The sequence below is a fragment of the Triturus cristatus genome, chromosome 10 (assembly GCF_964204655.1).
Source record: "Triturus cristatus chromosome 10, aTriCri1.1, whole genome shotgun sequence".
Taxonomy (NCBI): Eukaryota; Metazoa; Chordata; class Amphibia; order Caudata; family Salamandridae; genus Triturus; species Triturus cristatus.
Window position 1 is genome coordinate 40,366,946 of NC_140593.1, and position 10,829 is coordinate 40,377,774.

Here is a 10,829-nt window from a genome sequence, read left to right on the forward strand (position 1 = left end):
TGTACTGGACACAGGCTTGTGTCCCACTTTATGAAATTTTGAAAATTCTGATATTTTTAATATACTAGTAAATTCCTTGACCTCTGTCCGGCTGGACAAGTCTCGCAAAATAAGAATTGATTGGGTCCTTATTTACTGGTACTTCTAATCTCTACTCTCTAGGGACTATTGTTGCTCATAAATACTAGAGCTCCTACAAGGCGCCTTTATCCTCACTTGCATTACGAACTCGTATGTCAGTGCTGAGGTAACAATAGAGGCTCTTCAGTACAACTGCCCCGATTTATAACTCAATCCTGGCCTGCCTCGTGCACTACCATAAGGAAGGCCCGCCCACTGTGTTAACAAGCATTGGCATAGCCAACAGGTCTCCCCTTTGGAACCTTATAAGTATTTAGTTGTGCAGTGCAATATCCTTGGTGCAACAACATCAAGTGTTGCATGGCTAAACACTTATAAGGTCCCAAAGGCGAGACCTATTGGCTATGCCAATGCTTGTTCTATTTAAGGTGATGGGTACTTTGAGGGTTGTATACCTCAACAGTGCCTCCTCCCTTCCTTCTGCATTGATGGATACTCTGAGGGGTGCAGATCTCAACAGTACACACTCCCTTCCTTCTGCATTGATGGATAATCTGAGGGGTGCAGATCTCAACAGTGCACCCACCTCGCTTCCTTCTGCATTGATGATACTCTGAGGGGCGCAGATCTCAACAGAATATCATTCCTTCCTCAAGGGGGCATGAATACTCTGAGGGGTGCAGATATCAACAGTATACCCTCCCTTCCTTCCTTATGGGGTGATGGATAATCTGAGGGGTGATGGGTAATCTGAGGGGTGCAGATCTCAACAGTACACAATCCCTTCCTTCTGCATTGATGGATACTCTGAGGGGTGCAGATTTCAACAGTACATCCTCCATTTCTCAAGGGGGTATGAATACTCTGAGCGATGCAGATACCAACAGTACCTTCTCCCTTCCTTCTTTCTGAGGTGATGAATACACTGAGGGGTGCTGATCTCAACAGTGCACCCTCCCTTCCTTCTGAGGTGATGAATAATCTTAGGGGTGAAGATCTCAACTTTACACTCACCTCCCTTCCTTCTGACGTAATGGCTACTATGGGAGGGGTGCAGATCTCAACAGAACATCATTCCTTCCTCAAGGGGGCATGAATACTCTGAGGGGTGCAGATCTCAACAGTGCCTCCTCCCTTCCTTCTCGGGTGATGTATGTTCTGAGGGGTACAGAACTCAACAGTACACCCTTCCTTCCTTCCTTCTGGGGTGATGGATACTATGAGGGGTGCAAATCTCAACAGTACACCCTTCCTTTCCTTCCTTCTGGCGTGATGGATACTCTGAGGGGTGTACGTCTCAACATTACACCCTCCCTTCCATCCTTCTGGTGTGATGGATACTCTGAGGGGTGCACATCTCAACAGTACACCCCCTCCCTTACTTCCATTTAAGGTGATGGGTACTTTGAGGGGTGCATACCTCAACAGTGCCTCCGCCCTTCCTTCTAGGGTGATGCATTCTCTGAAGGGTGCAGATCTCTACAGTACACAATCCCTTCCTTCTGCATTGATGGATACTCTGAGGGGTGCAGATTTCAACAGTACCTTCTCCCTTCCTTCTTTCTGAGGTGATGAATACTCTTAGGGGTGAAGATCTCAACATTACACCCACCTCCCTTCCTTCTGACGTAATGGATACTATGGGGGTTGCAGATCTCAGGAGAACATCATTCCTTCCTCAAGGGGGCATGAATACTCTGAGGGGTGCAGATCTCAACAGTACTTCCTCCCATCCTTCTCGGGTAATGTATGTTCTGAGGGGTGCGATTTCAACAGTACACCTTCCCTCCCTTCCTTCTGCATTGATCAATGCTCTGCGGGTTGCAAATCTCAACAGTGCCTCCTCCCTTCCTTCTCGCGTGATGTATGTTCTGAGGGATTCAAATCTCAACATTTCACCCTCCCTTCCTTCCTTCTGGGGTCATGGATACTCTGAGGGTGCAGATCTCAACAGTACACCTTTCCTTTTCTTCCTTCTGGGGTGATGGATTCTCTGAGGGGTGCACATCTCAACAGTACACCCCCTCCCTTTCTTCCATTTAAGGTGATGTGTACTTTGAGGGGTGCATACCTCAACAGTGCCTCCGCCCTTCCTTCTAGGGTGATGCATTCTCTGAAGGGTGCGGATCTCAGCAGTACACACTCCCTTCCTTCTGAATTGATGGATACTCTGAGGGGTGCAGATCTCAACAGTACATCCTCCATTTCTCAAGGGGGTATGAATACTCTGAGGGATGCAGATACCAACAGTACCTTCTCCCTTCCTTCTTTCTGAGGTGATGAATACACTGAGGGGTGCTGATCTCAACAGTGCACCCTCCCTCCATTTCTTATGGGGTGATGGATAATCTGAGGGGTGCTGATCTCAACAGTGCACCCTCCCTTCCTTCCTTCTGAGGTGATGAATACTCTTAGGGGTGAAGATCTCAACATAACAACCACCTCCCTTCCTTCTGACGTAATGGATACGATGGGGGGGGGGGTGCAGATCTCAACAGCACTTCCTCCCTTCCTTCTCGTGTAATGTATGTTCTGAGGGGTGAGATTTCAACTGTACACCTTCCCTCCCTTCCTTCTGCAGTGATCAATGCTCTGAGGGGTGCAGATCTCAACAGTGCCTCCTCCCTTCCTTCTCGGGTGATGTATGTTCTGAGGGGTGCAGATTTCAACAGTACACCCCCTTCTCTCTTCCTTCTGCGGTGGTGAATGCTCTGAGGGGTGCAGATCTCTGCAGTGCACCCCCTCCCTTCCGGGTGGTGAACATTCTAAGGTGTGCTTACTTTAGTGGCATTACACTTCTTCCCTCTCCCTAGCACAGACACACAATCAGGCGGGCGAGTGCCACGTACACACCTTTGCGCCATAGTCAAGGGTGCCTGTGTGAGCCTAGCATACCCTTCCAGTACAAAATGCTACGCTTAGACTAACTTTCAATCTGTTTCCTCTTCCGATGTGCACTCATTCAAAGTGGGGAAAGTTAGGATAAATAAAAGCACTTCTGCTTTTTAATGCCAGCTTCAACGTGGCGTTATTTTTGGGTGGTGAACCCTGCCTGCTATTCTTAGTTGGCAGGGTTTCGAGTCCCATCCATGGAAAGTCGACTTGATGCAGAGAAAAGCAAAACAAAGAGATGCTTTACTTTTCAAAAAGTCCTGCTCCAGGGTGCTAGGCACCCCACTGCACAACTGTCCCCACAAGCACTTCCCAAATGTCCCCAAACAACACTTCATTACTGAACCTGCCCGGCAGCCTGCGCCTCCCCTCACACACCTCTTGGAATCTGCATTGTGCAGTGAGGCAGAGCTGGCCTTTGGCCCACTGCCCCACCCCTCCCATGCAGGGCTGGAAAGGAGTGGATTGCACCAGACCTCAGCTACAGCAGGTTCATCTCTGCCGGGCCCGGGATCCGTCCGACCCAGGGAAATGAGCTGAATGTGCCCCCGTGTCATGATCCCACAAAGGATACAACTCAGCAGGGCGTGCACCTTGTCTGCATCCCCTTGGATGCAGCAGCCTGCAAGAGGCAGGAGCTTTCTTATGTTCACTTCCTGCCAGACACAAAGAAAGGCCCTATTTAAAGGGCCATCAGCCCTTCTTTTGTTCAAGTATCATCCTGTCTTGGAGCCATCTGCATCCTAACACCTCGATGAGATGCAATGGAACGAAACAAAGGCACACAGCCTGTCACTTCACAAGCACTTTAAAGGAACTGTCACTCAGAGGCAGGTTTGTGACTTTGTGCCATCCCCATATTTAGGAGATGTGCACACACTGTAAAAAGGCACGCTGGATCCGCATGTATGTGTAACTACAAGGATAATGATTTAAATGGCACTTACTGATTTATTTAGTAGTTTTAGACTGCGGCTCACCCCAGTGTGGGGAGGCAGAGTGCTTTACATCACACACAGAGCCACAATTCATCATACAAGTGTGTAAATAAATGTACATGAACTGTTCATTAAGAGAACAAGGGAAGGTGTAGGAATGACATGTAGTCCGCACTTGTGGACATTACATGTTAAGAGTGAAGGGTCGAGAGCAACACAAAGGCAGGATATAGAATGGTATGAAGTGATTGGGTTTGTTTGTAAAACTTTATTAGTTCTCAGTGAAGTCCTTCTTTACTAACTTAGGTGACAACTGGCTGAGAAAACTAACAAGAAGGACCTAAACCCATGACTTACAGGTGCATGAGGTTTATTTATGGCGGCAAATAGATCACCTCAGTGTCGAAAGCAGTAGCCACTTACCTACATAAAACACGAATCTGTGATCTGCATGTTACGCAATGTGCTTTGCAACAGGCACATTAACCCTCCATGCTACATTATAAGTCAAAGCTGTGACTGCCACAGGATCCTGGGTCGTATGTGTTTGCAAATGACTGCTTGCAGCGCACACCATACGACATAAGGCAGATTCTTCAATACCATGTGGCTTAGGGTCCTGCACTGCTCTCTGCACTCGGGCAAAGCCCTGTTGCGCTCGCACTACCGGCAGCAACTTCATCCTAGTCATTGTGCAAGAGGGTCACAACTGCATCACAAAACTGGCCCTCAGCCAGGCACAATATAGGCCTACACACACTGGACATGACCACACAAGTCAACACCATCCCTGCATCCTGATTCAACACTCTGAAGATGCTGAGGAAGAACTTCAAATGACTCCCAAGCAACACTAGAAAAACTGCCCCTCATGCCCTAGTCACCAGCAAGCTGGACTAGTTGTATCTCCTTCCACCAACCACCCAGACACCTCCGCAGGACTCCAATCCCACAAATACACAGAACCAGACCAGGAGGGCGCGCGTTCTCCTACAAGCGGCTAAAGCGTGGAGCGACCTCCCGCTCCACCTCAGAGCCTTCTCCTCTCTGCTTGAATCCCACAAGAAGCTGGAGACCTGGCTTCTCAATGAACCAACCTACCGGAGGTCGGGCACGGCACACACACCTGCTCAGCGCCAGGATACCCTCACGAGTGATGAACCAACCTACCGGAGGCCGGGCTCGCACACACACCTGCTCAGCGCCAGGATACCCTCACGGGCGATGAACCAACCTACCGGAGGCCGGGCTCGGCACCCACACCTGCTCAGCGCCAGGATACCCTCACGGGCGATGAACCAACCTACCGGAGGCCGGGCTCGCACACACACCTGCTCAGCGCCAGGATACCCTCACAGGCGATGAACCAACCTACCGGAGGCCGGGCTCGGCACACACACCTGCTCAGCGCCAGGATACCCTCACGGGCGATGAACCAACCTACCGGAGGCCGGGCTCGGCACACACACCTGCTCAGCGCCAGGATACCCTCACGGGCGATGAACCAACCTACCGGAGGCCGGGCTCGGCACACACCTGCTCAGCGCCAGGATACTCTCACGGGCGATGAACCAACCTACCGGAGGCCGGGCTTGGCATACACACCTGCTCAGCGCCAGGATACCCTCGCAGATAAGACTGATCTTTGCATATAACCAACCTGCCAAGTAACGTGCATCTCGAGTTAACGTAACATATTCTGGTGCTGGTGTCCGCATCACTGCACTAAAATGCTGTCGCACAGTATTAGCAACAGAAGTATGCCATTGATAGCTTGTTCTTTGAGGAACCAGGCACCGTGCTACACCTCAGAATGGTGGTTGAGGGTTTTTCAGCAGCCTGCCAGTCCCAAGTATGTGAGCCGGGCTGAGGCAGAGAGGTGACTGTTTGTTGTGGAAATCTCTCTGCCTGAGCCCAGCCAAATTGTTCACTTTATTTTGTCACTGCCCGTGCAGCATGGAGTGGCTCGTCTGCTGATCGAGCCCTGAAGATTATCGTTCCTGCTCTGCCACCAAGTATCTGTTGGTCAGCAGCACTCACAGACGACCAGATTAATCAAGGGATTGCATGGGTCTTGTGTCATGCAGGGTGTCGCAAGGGCAACGCAATCCCTAAGCCAGATTGACCAAGCAATGCAAGGCCACCTTGGGCGCTCCTGCATTGCTTTGTAGATTTGGTGTAACACAAAACAGCGCAAGTCGCTGCCCTGCGTTGCTCTGCCCAGGTAAGGCGTTCCATGGATGGAGCGTGGGCGTTCAATGGGTGGAGCGTGGGCGTTCCATGGGTGGAGCGTGGGCGTTCCATGGGTGGAGCTGGGCGTTCCATGGGTGGAGCGTGGACATTCAGTGGGTGGAGCTGGGCGTTCCATTGGTGGAGCTGGGCGTTCCATGGGTGGAGCTGGGCGTTCCATGGGTGGAGCTGGGCGTTCCATGGGTGGAGCGTGGGCGTTCCATGGGTGGAGCTGGGCGTTCCATGGGTGGAGCTGGGCGTTCCATGGGTGGAGCTGGGCGTTCCATGGGTGGAGCGTGGACATTCAGTGGGTGGAGCGTGGACATTCAGTGGGTGGAGCGTGGACATTCAGTGGGTGGAGCGTGGGCGTTCCATGGGTGGAGCATGGGCGTTCCATGGGTGGAGCGTGGGCGTTCCATGGGTGGAGCGTGGGCGTTCCATGGGTGGAGCGTGGGCGTTCAGTGGGTGGAGCGTGGGCCTTCCATGGGTGGAGCTGGTCGTTCCATGGGTGGAGCTGGGCGTTCCATGGGTGGAGCAGGGCGTTCCATGGGTGGAGCAGGGCGTTCCATGGGTGGAGCAGGGCGTTCAGTGGGTGGAGCGTGGGTGTTCCATGGGTGGAGCTGGGCGTTCCATGGGTGGAGCATGGGCGTTGTGAGACCGGCCTCGTGGCGTGGGCCCTCCCGACCAGCAAGATACACGACAACCACGCCGAACCTCGTGGACACGGCCTTCCGGCTCCCGTGGACCAACATCCCGAGGGCCGACCAGATCCCCAACACGCATGCCTGGCCGAGGGAGAGCGAGTCCCCCAACTCAGACCAGACCGAGAGGCGCCGACCCGGTCACACCTCTGGTCTCTTCCCCGAGGGAGGTTTCGATCGACCACCAGGCCCCCGGTGAGCGGGCGCCTCGCCTGCTGAGCGTCTGGAGTCCCTCCCGGACACACCTGAACAGATCAAAGGGCCGAGCGACGGGAAAACCCCCACACACCGCCCCCAGGCACCAGACCCCTCTCTGCGAGGACTCCGGACTTCAAAGAGGAGGGGAAGTATAACAAGGGGTGCTGAAGGGACGGGAGGCAGAGAAGACCTGGACTGACGAGAGCCTGCGGACTTGGTCGCGGCTCGATCGCTCCCCGAACAGAAGAACGCTACCCGAACTCTGAACCATCAGAGCCCTGCTGACGCTGTCGCGGCTCCCTGAACGCGAACCATCTGAGCCCTGCTGACGCTGTCGCGGCTCCCTGAACTCTGAACCATCTGAGCCCTGCTGACGCTGTCTCGGCTCCCTGAACTCTGAACCATCTGAGCCCTACTGACGCTGTCGCGGCTCCCCGAACTCTGAACCATCTGAGCCCTGCTGACGCTGTCGCGGCTCCCCGAACTCTGAACCATCTGAGCCCTGCTGACGCCGTCGCGGCTCCCTGAACTAAGATCCTCCGGTGCCTGCTGAGTGACTCGCGGCCCGCTCCTCCAAGAGAATCGGCAGAGATCGCCGAGAGAAGCAACATCTCCTCAGCTCGAGGATTGAGAGCTGGGCACCGGATACCTCGCAGAGACACTGATTGAAAGACTGTCCCGCTACCCCTTACCCCTCATCACCAGATCGCTGCCGCTTGTGGCATTTAATTCTGCACCTGCCAGCCGGATCATAAAGATCCTTGACCACTATCGATAAAAATTCTATTCTCGTACAACAAATTACTGTGTGGTGTCCCTCTATCCGAAGAAGAGAGTGAGTGCAGCGTGTGTGATCCTAGGTACGAGACCCTTCCAGGAAGGGCCTCCCTGTTCGTGCTCGGCCTAGCTCTGGGAACGGTGGGCCTCAGGGTGGTCAGGAACGCATTCCGCAGCCTCCCCGGGGAACGCCTCTAACATTTGGTGGCAGGCGACGGGATCCGAGCCAACACCTAGAGATCATACAGTAGACGGCGCACACACTACCAAGAAGAATGGAAGGAGAAACTTCCCTAGGTGCCGCAGGCACCAACCCGAGCACGGCATTCCAAAAGGACCAGTTAGAATATTATACGCACCGAGAACTGAAACAATTTTGCAAAGACTTTGGAATCGCTACCACCGGACTAAGCACGAAAGAGGACTTCCAGGGGGCATTAAAAACATGGGTCGAGGCGGAAACTCCCCGGACACAAACAGAAGGAGAACCCCCCAACGAACCACGAAGTAACCCGGGGAGGAACGGCGCCCACGAGAGGGGCCTATCCCCAGAGGAACTAGCGGACCGAGAAAGAGATCGCCACCACGAACTAGAACTAGCAAAATTGAAAATCGAAGGAGAGCTAAAACTGGCTGAGAAAAAACTAGCGGTGGAACAGTTACGCCTACAAGGAGAACTAGAGGAAAAGAAACGACAGAGAGAGCAAGACGAAAAAAAAACTCCAACTAGAGCACGAACGTAGCCTAAAAGAAATCGAGCTCAAGGCTAAAAAGGAGGGGGCCCAACCCTCGGGAACACAACCCATCTCCTCCACCGTGGAACCCAAGGTCCACATCCCCAAGGATGTGGTAAAAGAATACTATAAGAACGACGATATTCAGCAATGGTTCAAGGCCTACGAAGTCGCCATGACCTCCCACCGAGTCCCGCAGAAAGACTGGGGGGCTGGGCTGTGGGGCTGGTTCCTGAGCGAGGGAAGAGATACCCTGCTGGACCTGCCCTCCACCGTGATGAACTCCTATAGTCATATGAAAGAGGCTCTAGTAGCCAGATATGGGCTCACCCCTGAAATGTACCGGCAAAGGTTTCGAGACTGCAAAAAGATACCCGGTACCACCTGGGTGGAGTACGTGAACTTCTACAGCCGGGCCTTGGACGGGTTGATCAAGGGCAGCAAGGTCTCCACCTTTGAGGAGCTGTTCGACCTAATCGCATGGGAACACTTGGCCGCTAATTGCTTCGTAGAGCTACGCCAGCACCTCCTGGACAGCAAGCTCACAGACCCTCAAAAACTGGCCGTCGAGGCTGACCGATGGGTGAATACCCGGGCCTCCGGGGCCCGTGGGAGACTACGGTCGCCACAGTCAGGGACCCCCCCGCCAGAGGGGCGGAGGAAATCAGGGCCGGCAACGGGAGCTCCCGGGGGGACCCCCGCTCAGCCCGCCCCGAGGACCATCTCCGCCGTTTCCGGCTCCACCTCCGGCCAGCACCGGGCCACCAGGGAGACCGGGGCCCCGAGTGAGGATCACCTGTTTTCGCTGCCAACAGACCGGACACTATGCCAGCGACCCTCAGTGTCCCCTGTACCAGCGGTCCACCACAACAACCCCGCCGGCCCGACAGATGGCCTCCGTAGCCCTGGGGGAAGAGATAGAAGACCACGAGGAATGGGAACCAGCCGCCATGGCATTGGTCTCCCTGGGGAACCGGGAGATGGTCCCCGGAACGTCCCTGCCCGCCAATACGAAGAAGTACCGACAGCAGGTGACGGTCACCGCATCGAGGGCCTCCGGGACACAGGGGCGAGTGTCACGGTGGTTCATTGTCACCTGATCTCCGAAGATCAGATCCTGCCTGGCGCCTTTTGCCCCGTTATATCCTCAGACAATTCCGAGAGCCTCTGCCGGATGGCCCTAGTCCCCTTCGAATGGGGGGGAGTCACCGGCAAGTTAAAGGTGGCGGTCCGAACCTCACAGCTCGTGGACTGCCTCCTGGGTAACGACCTCGAGAACTCCCCGTGGGGACAAGTGGAACGAAGAGCCCACCTCGAGATGATGGGCCTACCCGAGTGGGTATGCGCCACTACGCGCTCAATGACTCTCAGGGCGCCTCCCTCCAAGGCGGAAGAGGCCCGGCCGCTGGACACCGCTACCACCCCCGAGATCCCGGATACACCACCAGAGGCCAATGACCCCCCTCTAGACGAGCCGACCGCTCCCGACGAAGGGTCAGTGCCTTCCGACCCCGAAACCCTGACCCACCTCGAGGGCTTGCCAGAACTGGCCCAGTGGCCCTGCGAAGGAGGCCCCTCCCGTGAAGAGTTCTGCCAAGAACAATCCACCTGCCCGTCCCTCATCGGACCCCGACAACAGGCCGAGGCCCAAGCAGCAGGCGACCAGACTGGCACCCACTGGCTATACTGGGAGGACGGCCTCCTGTACAGCGAACAGAAGTCGGCCGAGTTGGGATCGGCCCGGGTACTGGTGGTACCCCTACGCTTCCGGAGTCTCCTCCTGGGCCTGGCCCATGATGTACCTCGGGCCGGACACTTAGGCCAAGATAAGACCTACCAACGACTCGTCACCCACTTCTATTGGCCCAAGATGCGGGCGAATGTGGAGGCCCACTGCAAGTCCTGCCCCACGTGCCAAGCCAGCGGAAAGAGTGGGGGCAAGCGCAAGGCCCCGCTACAACCCTTCCCCGTCGTCAGTACCCCTTTTGAGCGGGTAGGAATAGACATTGTGGGGCCGCTGGACCCCAAGACCGCCCAGGGCCACCGGTTCATCCTCGTCCTAGTGGATCATGCCACCCGTTACCCCGAAGCCATCCCCCTCCGCACTGTGACGGCCCCCGTGGTAGGCCGGGCCTTGATGGGGATCTTCTCCCGCATGGGGTTCCCCCGCGAAGTCGTGAGTGACCGAGGCCCGAACTTTATCTCCCGATATATGAAGTCCCTCTGGCAGCAGTGCGGAGTATCGTACAAATTCACCACCCCGTACCACCCCCAAGGAA